General features: G+C 46.2%; 1 long non-coding RNA gene across 1 annotated transcript; it reads left to right on the top strand.

Moving 5' to 3' along the window:
* The first annotated feature begins 6,442 nt into the window (after window positions 1-6,442).
* Window positions 6,443-7,233, top strand: LOC128407999 (uncharacterized). The gene is made up of 2 exons (XR_008328951.1): window positions 6,443-6,527; window positions 7,111-7,233. It is a non-coding gene; the product is annotated as an uncharacterized LOC128407999 (long non-coding RNA).
* The last annotated feature ends 2,275 nt before the right edge of the window (window positions 7,234-9,508 follow it).

Here is a 9,508-nt window from a genome sequence, read left to right as displayed (position 1 = left end):
GATATACCATCAATATTAATATAGATTATTTGAATATAGAATATATGTTAATTTTATCTTTAATAATGCTTTCCATCAGTTGTCCCAGAACAGATGTGAAACCAAACTAACCTAAGAATGAATCTCCTACGACTGATTCATGCACAAAACAACACTTTGACAAAATGTTTGCAGTGGTGATGCTTCGGCTGATGATGTTCCTTCTATCTATATGATATAGAAAAAGTAAATAAAACATATACAGATTAACATTTCCAGATATGTGCATTTGTATATAATATATTTTGAATAGGAGTGTGCAGTTTGTGCAGATGATCCCAGTGTTAGCATTTATCTGTTGCAGGCATGTGGATAATTGCACTTCCTCCTATGTTTTAAGTTTGGAAATAGACTCCAGAGAACTCCAGGGCATCAAATTTCTGCACACGTACAAAGTAGTAAGCAACAATGAACTCTGTGAGACTCATTCCAAGTACAGAGGGTTATGCAGCACTCTTTAGAAGTCTCTTCTCAGCTTGTATTCAGTGTAGGGCTCACTGCTGCCTGGAACATGGCAAGTAATACAAAGAAGGTGTTTCTGACCATGTGCAGAGCATCTTTCCCGCACCACCAAGCAGAGGCATACCTAGGGATTGGTGAAACTGGCCCCCGCCAAGGGTGAAAGCCCAGGGAGAAGGTGCAAAAGTCACATATCAAACCGAGGAGTGTGTGACACATTTGTGTGTGGCAATGCGATGTCACCAGCACAGCAAGATTGAATGCAGGAGAAGCTTGTCGTCTTTCTCGCACCACATTTTTTTTTTGTTCTTACTCCTTGACTCGTCCTCACTCTGGACAGCACTTTGAGTACTTGGGTCCCTAGTTATTTCTAATGTGGCTATGTGGTAAAGTGATTTTGGGGAGGGGGCTCCTTGCCAAGGGCACAAGGGATCCTAGGTATGCCTCCATCACCAAGTAAACATAGTCAGCACCTTTGTATGTGGGATTAAGCTTTCACATTAGACATTGTGACTGACAGAAAGGTTTGATGCTGAGCTTATTTAGAAAATAAGTACCAGAATTTGCACTGTGAGCCCCTAAATCTCCACCCAGTGACAGACATCTACATAAGATCCCAGGTTCTAGCCATGGCCTCTGCAGGGAAGACTTCCGTCTGAAATTCACTGCCAGCCTGTGTAGACAATACTGAGCTTGATGGAACAAAGGTCTGGCTCAACATAAGGCAGTTTCCTGTCTTGCTGCAGCCCTTTCCACCTCTCCTTTATTATTGTATTTTTAATCCTGTTGTAACTTTATTACTTTGTTTAATCAATTTATGTACTTTATATCTCACTTATATTTGATGGCTTTATGTCTTCTTTTGTACATAAATCATCATCATACTATTTTTTATTGTAAGGCACCCAGAAAACTTTAGGTGAGGGGAGTAACATATAAATGTTGTTAAATAAACAAATGAATGCTGCTGTTCAATAAAGAAAGCTGCTTCATTGGAGGGAGCAAGGGCTGGGCATCCATTGGTCAGGGATGCTGTAGCTGCATCCTGCATTGAGCACAGTATATAAATGCATACATGTATGCAACCACTGCTGCAAGAACACTAATAGCCAAAGGTTGGAAGGGAGAGAATATACCAACGAAAATGGAATGGCAGGCGAAATTATTGGATTATGTAGAACTGGCAAAAATGACAGGGAGAATTAGGAATCAATCGGATCAGAGGTTCAACAGAGGATGGGATAAATACAGATTATATTTAAAAGAACGTTGTAATCATATGAAATCTTTGGCATGCTTTGAATGACTCCTGCAAAGTATATATAAATTATAGATATTTCGGATAAACTTAAGTTAGATAATAAATAATATGCAGTTGATAAAGAAAACTTGGAACCCATGATGGGGAGATTGGAAGTCATAATAGGTGGAAGGAATTTCTTATGTATAGAAATGCTTTCTTTTATGTATGTTATCTGTGTTGTTATACTGTTGACTGGTGATATTAAAATCAATTAAAAATTAATTTTTTTTTAAGCATGGTATAATTGACCTCTAAGGTGCCTTCCAAATCTATGAGAAATATATTTAGGACGATCAGAACATTTAAAAAAACAAAAACAAGAATACTGTACAACATCAGTAAAGCAGGACTGGAATGCAGCAGGAAAAGTTAACAGCAATCATCCTCATCAGTTGAACGGTAAGAGTAACTGTTTTGAAAGGGGGGGGATATGAACCACCTGGAAAGAAATGTGGGACACCCCAGACCCTTTGAAGAGTATCTTCTTTCTGACTCAAGAGCTGCGGTGGCTCAGTTTGGAGATTAAAGCGATGACGTATTATATAACCTTCCCCCAGCTCAAAAAAAAATGCCCCCACCCTCATCGGGCCTCCCCCTTCCCGGCAACACGCTGTGGTTTCCTTATCAATGAGATTCCTTAGGCACAGACTCACTGTAGCTTTCTTGGTCTGGGGCCAACGATTACGATTAGATAACTGGACCTGATTCGTTCCCTCCAGAGCCAGCGGCTGACCATTTGGGGGGAAACAAACGGAGCGATGCGGGGAACTCCCGGTCGGTTTGCAGGGGGTGGCACCAGGAGGGTGGCATCGCGGTGGGAGACTAGCCCCCAAGAGGGAGAGGGAGGGAGAAAGGGGCCTTTCGTACACATGGATCCGAAAGCACACCTCTACAGTGCAATACTAGACGCGGCTCCTCGAAAGTAACCCTACTGAGTTCGTAGGGACAGGAAAAGCGACTACAGGGGTAGGGGTGGGGGGCTGCAGCCTAACTTGGAAGTCAGAAATCCCAGAGATTTCAAATCCCAGAGATTTTTCTTCCCTGTTTTAAGAGGGAATGCTTGCTAGGGAATGGAATCCGGATGCAGAGCGGCAAGGCGAAGCGCGTTGACTCGGAAGGAAGACCCGGGGACATCTGCGGAACTTGCTTCCGAGTAAACACTGTGAGCCACGGCAGGCAACTTTTTTCGTAGGATTGGCATCCTTTCCCGTGGGGGGCGGGGGCGATCAGTAGCTCACTCCTGTATCCAGGCTGAAATCTTGGAGACAGTGTAGACGATCCCGAGCTATGGTCTGGTGACTCTTCCTAAAGCCACTTCCTGTGTTCCTAAACTGAATACGTTGAGAAATAATAATAATAACCATAGAATCGTAGAGCTGGAAGGGACCCCGAGGGTTATCTAGTCCAACCTCCTGCAATGCAGAACTCTCAGCTAAAGCATCCATGACAGGTGGCCTTCCAACCTCTGCTTAAGAACCTTTGGGTGCAGAGATCGCGCGCGTGTGTGACCCGTGTTAACTGGCGCTCTGCAAACGCTCCTTTCTCTGTGAATGGAAAAGGGGGTGCGGGGGGAGGGGGGGACCCGCTGCCTTTCCTCCCTACCTGACTGCCAGACTTGGTGGCAGCGCGCACTGCAGAGCTTTGCCCGGGTGCTCGGCCTCTTCCCTAAGCATTGTTTGATGGAAGTCCTCGTCCTCGTCTCGAGGAGGGGAGCAGCAGCCTGGCCAGGAGGAGGGAGAGCCCAGATCGCCAGACGTGGGTCTCTCTCGCTCCCCTGGGAAACTCTAATGAGAAACGTGCCTCCCCCTTGGAAAAGGAAAAGCCTCCTTCGGATGGCGGCAGGTTAACCGTGACAATCCTTAAATGCAGACCTTAATAAAGAGCATATGCCACCCTGACTAGGAAAACTTTTGGAGGACCTCTCGACATATCCAAAGCGGCGGGGCGGCGCCCAACGTCGAGAGCAGGCTAGAAATTTATCTCCCGGGTCCGCCCCGTCGGATCGATGCCCGGCGCGTCCTGGAGACCCATCAGATATTAATAATCACGCAGGACGATCATGACGCCAGGATCCAGTCAAAGGGAAGCGCGTTCACGTCCCGCTGGTTTCGGTGAGAAGAGTTAAGCCTTGGGTTCCCTTTCACCAGATGAAATCAATGGGGCTTAAAAGTGACCGGATGATAACAGCAAATTTATTTATATTATTTAATGCAGAAGAAAGCGGAATATTCACCCTTCCTCGGTTTAATTCCTCCCCCCCTCCCCAGTTACCAAATGGAAATGGGCAAGTAATGAATAACAAATGTTTCCACCTCGTTGGTTTAAGGGGGTCGTAATGGGGTGCGGTGGGGTGGGGAGGGTTTAGCACGGCGAGAGAACAAAGGCAAAGGGAGTGCGCTAGAAGGGCGGGGAGGAAAGTCCTATAATACAAACCTGATTCTTGCGCCTCTTTTCTTTAGTCAAAGGCTAGGCAGCAGAGAGAGAGAGAGCGAGAGAGATGGCAAGCCGTAGCGTCGCACGCTGTTCTTTCCGCAGCTTAATGGCCTTTGCGACAGGGAAAATCCGATTGTTCCCGATCAGCTGTAGACGGAGGTTTAGAGCCGAGTCTTAGTGGCTTTTAAACGCCTTTGGTAACAAATAAGGAGGCAGCTCTCCCGACCTCTAAGTGGCTACCGAATCCGCTGGAGACTTCTGGCGGAGCTGTGATTGAAATAAGTCACATAAAATTTGTCATCTCCAAAATGTAAATGGACATTAATGGACTGTTAGGTTGGATGATTAATATAAGGCGCCTGAGAAACAACCTTGAAACATTTCCACCCTAAACGGCAAGATTAAGCCTTTGAAAACGATTTAATCGTTAACATACCTCGCTGCTCCAGCGACTTAATAAGGGCGGGGTGGGTGCGTGTTGCAGGCAACCTCGCTGGGTCCCCCCTCCCCTTTGGGGGCTATTTCTGATTCAAAAGTTGAAAAGAAAGAAAGAAACTCAAAGCACTTTTCAAAAAACCAGTGTGCAACACTTTGGAGAGAGAACCGCACTTTTTGGCACGGGTCGCGTTGGTTCTGCAACGCCCACACCCTTTAGCAACCAGCACAACTCTTCTTGCCAGAAATGTAGACACGACACCCGCAGCCATTGTCTCCTGGGTTCACAACTGTCTGTCCTCCGCAATGAGTGGCGCTTCGGCCCTCTTCGGTGTAAAGGTCTCTTCAGAAATGGGACAGCTGGCATGTAATTCTACATAATAAAAACAGTCGTGAATGTTCATAAGAGCAATATATTTAATAAATGAAAGTACATTTTAAAATTGACATATTAAAAATAAAGCTATCTGTCTCTCCTCATACTCTCTCAATCTTTTTCTCTCTCACACACAGAGTTCTGGAAATAGATTATTCTAAAACGCCGTTTCTCCTCCGCATTCTTTGATATTCTGATTTGTTTTAATACGAGTTTGTTTTTTAAATCCCAGCAGCTATAGGGCGGACATGCACACTAGAGAGGTGTGCAATGTTTACCCGTCATAAAAAACATATACAAAACAATACAATTTATATTGTTTTCCAGTACACCGTCCATTATTTGCAAAGTTATTTTTTAATGCAAACGCTTACGAGGAGCTAGTACTCCAGTCCTGGACATGGCAACTTGGAAGTAAGTCCCATTGCTCGGAATAGGATTTACAACCAGGCAAATTAGCCACAGTAGGCAGCTAATGCAGTGGTACAAACTACAAACGATACCGGCCAAGTTCAACCCAAGTAAGGGCTATGCACACGTCTAATTACTAAACATATACAAAGCTACATAGATACACGGAAGCAGATTCCATTCATTTTACTGACATTTATTTCAACGTAACGTATTTAGGTTGCTTTTATCAGCACGCTTAACGTGGAAATAAATTCAGCTGTGTGTCGGTGAGGTCTGTATTTCGAATCCGAGTGCTGCGATTCGATCATTTCGATTTATCTGGGCTGTGGATCGGGCTGATCGAGTTAGACATGCCTAATTTTTAAAGACACAAAAGTAGGCGGTCAGTCTGCTCGTTTATTCGATTTTACATGAAGGAAACAAATGACGGGCAATCTGCGCCTAGAGCAAACATAATTGCTATAAAATTAAACGGCACTCAACGCAGGCTGCTTTGCCTCCTGCAAATTCTACAGGAGTTTGGGGAACCAAAGACATCCTGGCAGGAAACGAGGAATTTATTCAATATCTCTTTGCAATTCCTGCGAACCAGAATTCCCTTCTGGATACTAAACTGCAATGCCTTGCCGGTCCAAGGGAGATCTCTGTAGTCCCGGAGCGCTTCGCCGCATCTATTCCAGAAACGTCATGTACAAAGCAATCAGGTGCATTATTTTTATCATCGTCGTCGTCATTATTTTACTCAGAAGCAAGTCCCGCTGTACTCAGTGAGGTTTACTCCCGGGTAAGCGTCCTCCAGATCGCAGCCTTCGCTTGCTACCCAATTCTTCTAACGCGCCGCGTCAATTTTTGCAGAAGTCACCATTCGGTCTCCGTCCTCCGAAGCTCCTCGGGACAACCGGAGAGATTGAAACCACCGGCCGATTTCAATGGGGACGGTAGGAGGAAGGCAACCTTGCAAGGCGACAATTCCGTTCCGGATGCCATCGAAGCCGGCGTGGTCACCAAGTAGGCGCAGAAGTTCCTGGATGGAGAGGCGACGGTACTGTGCTTTTTGCGAGGTGGGAGGTAAACAGGAACACTTATTCTTTGGGTTATATATTATAATAATGCACGGGGAATGCCCGCAGTTGAAAAGTGTTTGAGGGTCCGGCTACCCCCGCCCCTGGTGGATATTATTCTTGTGGGACTAACTTCCAACCAGTCCCTAACTGTACAGGTCAATCCGACGCACGCTTAAGAGTTAAGTCCCGCTGTGTTCAATGGAACTTACTTGGGCGCAGAGGAGTGTAACCTTAGAGCAAGACAACTTGCCAACTTCACCTAGTTCTGGATCCAGAGATTCGTTTCTTAGAGGAAGGTCCCAGATAGTTCATCATTCAATGGAGCCATCCCGTCATGAAAGTGAATGTGCTGGCCACGATGGCGAGATAGTCACTCCATTCTCGAAAGCAGAACAATGCCAGTCGCTCACGGACGCGCGTGGGGAGAGGGTCGTTGCCACAGTGCTCGAGGCTTCCCAAAGCTATCTGTTTGGCCAAAGCCAGAACGGGATCAGAGGCTTAGATAGGTCTTTTGGTCTGACCCATCCCTGTAGCGCTTTTCTTAGTTTCTTACGCACGTAATAATAACAACTTGTGTCTTAATTCAGGTGAAACTGGCGAGGAAAACGACAGGTGCAGTGTGTCTTTCTACATTAAAAAAATTGCTGTGTTTCTACATTCAAAGCCTGTTCATTTTTCAGCTGAAATGGGTCAGTAAAGAATGAACCCTATCCTGCTGAAGTTAGTCTCACTAATTTAAGTGGGAGAGTTGAAACCCAAATCTTTTTTTTACTGAAATCAGTCTCCTTAACTTTGGTTGGATACCGTTTAGATACATAAACACTTCCAGCAAGTCCATCCTAAATACGTCTCGTCGCGGGAGACAGATCCCGTTCAATTGTACATTTGAAATCGGAAATGTATTAATGAGTAATTTAACCATACCGTTTAAATAAATATGCTGGGATACTATTATACTGGGGAAGGGTGTTTGTCATAGACCTACGCCCGCCACACCTAAAGTCCCCTCTTTGTGGGCAAACATGGTCACGCTGCAATCCTGAACTAATCAAAGAGCAGCGCGATCCTAAGAGCATTGACTTTGCTGTAGATTCTAGGGGGTACCATAGGACTCAACTTCCAAGTAGCTAAGACATTGGATGGCAGCCTACTTTGTCTAGACGCTTTCGCAAAAGATCAAGATGATCTACAAGTCATTGTATGAAGGACCACCCATTTTGAAATTAGTCCAAGATTTTTATTAGGATGTAGATCCCAGCGAAGGCGCTTCAGGATCGAGGTGTCCAGCTGCGTTCTGGAGCAGGCCCGTAACTGGGAGGAAATGAACTCCGTTCAGTTTACAGGACACACTTCCGAGTAAACATCATTAACATTGGGGATGTCACAATGTTTAAATGTTGGTGTTATTAACGCTTGAAGGCTTGTTCTAAGCCAGACACAGCGCTTGGTTTCGCAGAACCGGTAAGAGCGACAATACTTTGCATTTTACTTGGGGACGCAAAGTGCTCAAAGCGCTTCTTATTCACTGTCCGGATTGTCTTTAAAAGCCATGCAGTCAGGAAGATCAGAAGCCTGGTGTGATCAGGCTGTGGCTACTGAGGTGAGAGTCACCTGGCTCATAGCTCAGTGTGTCTAAACACTTGCAGCGGATCCTAGGCGTGTCTACTCCAAAGTAAGCCCCCCCGACCCCCAATTAAATAGGACTTATTTCCCAAATCAATGTGCGCAGGGCTACAGCCTTTCTGATGGAAACTGATATAACCACGGCTGGGTGCGCTGATACGGGAGATCTTCTGCTCCAGGATGGGTCTTCTGTTTCCAGCTATCCAGCGGCTGTATTAATTAATTTTAGATTCAGGGCTAAAGAGAGCGGGTCCCTCTTTAAATCACAATGTGCGCCTAGTACTTTGCTTGCTTCTCGTGGTCTTGTGGGAGGGGGCTCTTCAGAGAGGAAATGTTTTTACCGTCATCCTTACTGCAAAGGCCATAAACCAGCCCGGCTGCTGTCTTCCTGCTCATTCAGCTAAACTGGGCCAGCGCATTTGCGCCCAAGTTCTGCTCTTGTGGCACCACTTCCGTGCGTACACTTCCACTGACTTCTGTGCGAATCTGCAGCACCCAGAGCTGTTTCAGCGCCTCGCCATCTTAGTGGGAAGCTACCTAGAGGTGGAGGTGAGGCCCCTCTCACTGGGGGCTCCTTCTCAACCCTAGCGACCCTTTCAGCCACCAGTCCCCGGGCTACGTGTGGCTTTGCCTGACGGACCTTGGTCCCAGTCTCTCGCAGCTCCTTTCTCTTTAGCTGCAGGTCCTCCAAATCCCCTCTCCGTCCAGTAGCAAATGCTGCTGCTTTTGTACTTTCTGGCTCGACTGATAGAGGGGCCGGAGGGACTCAAGGCAGTTCTTTGGCCTCGACCGGGCTTCAGGGCTTTCGTGTAGAAAAGAGCTGGCGAAGCCCATTGCGCTCTGAAAGTGTGGAGGGAATGGCGGCTTCTAGAGAGAGCTCCTGAAATACTGGACCGTCTTCATGAGGAAAACCTTCCTTCTCAAATATGCTCCGATCCGGACCATCTGAGGACCATTGGCTGGCTTCTCAGCATACTGCCCATGTTCAAAGGCAGTCTTACCTTTCCTCGTCATCACACCAAACGAAGTTGCAAACAGGTTCTGAGCCTGGATCCCGTGTGTGTGGTGAAGAATATTTTATTCTTCATTGCCGTTAATGTTGCTATCATCCAACTTGTGAAATTCACTATTCACTGCGGCAAGATGTGATAAGGACATAAAAAGAGTCCTTCCCACCAGATGCCTCTGCGAAGACTAGGAACAGGAGATGAGAACCCCCAGCACACTCCCTCTTGGGATACCCGGCAGCTGGTATTCAGAGGCCTCCTTCCTTTAATACTGGAGGTAGTAGAGCCAACAGCACTAAACCATTGGTTTAGGATGCAATCCTATGCACACTTAATGAGAGGTAGGTTTAATTAA

Source organism: Podarcis raffonei, chromosome 2 (assembly GCF_027172205.1).
Source record: "Podarcis raffonei isolate rPodRaf1 chromosome 2, rPodRaf1.pri, whole genome shotgun sequence".
Taxonomy (NCBI): Eukaryota; Metazoa; Chordata; class Lepidosauria; order Squamata; family Lacertidae; genus Podarcis; species Podarcis raffonei.
The sequence above is the reverse complement of the archived record's forward strand: the minus strand, read 5'-3'. Positions and strand labels throughout refer to the sequence as shown.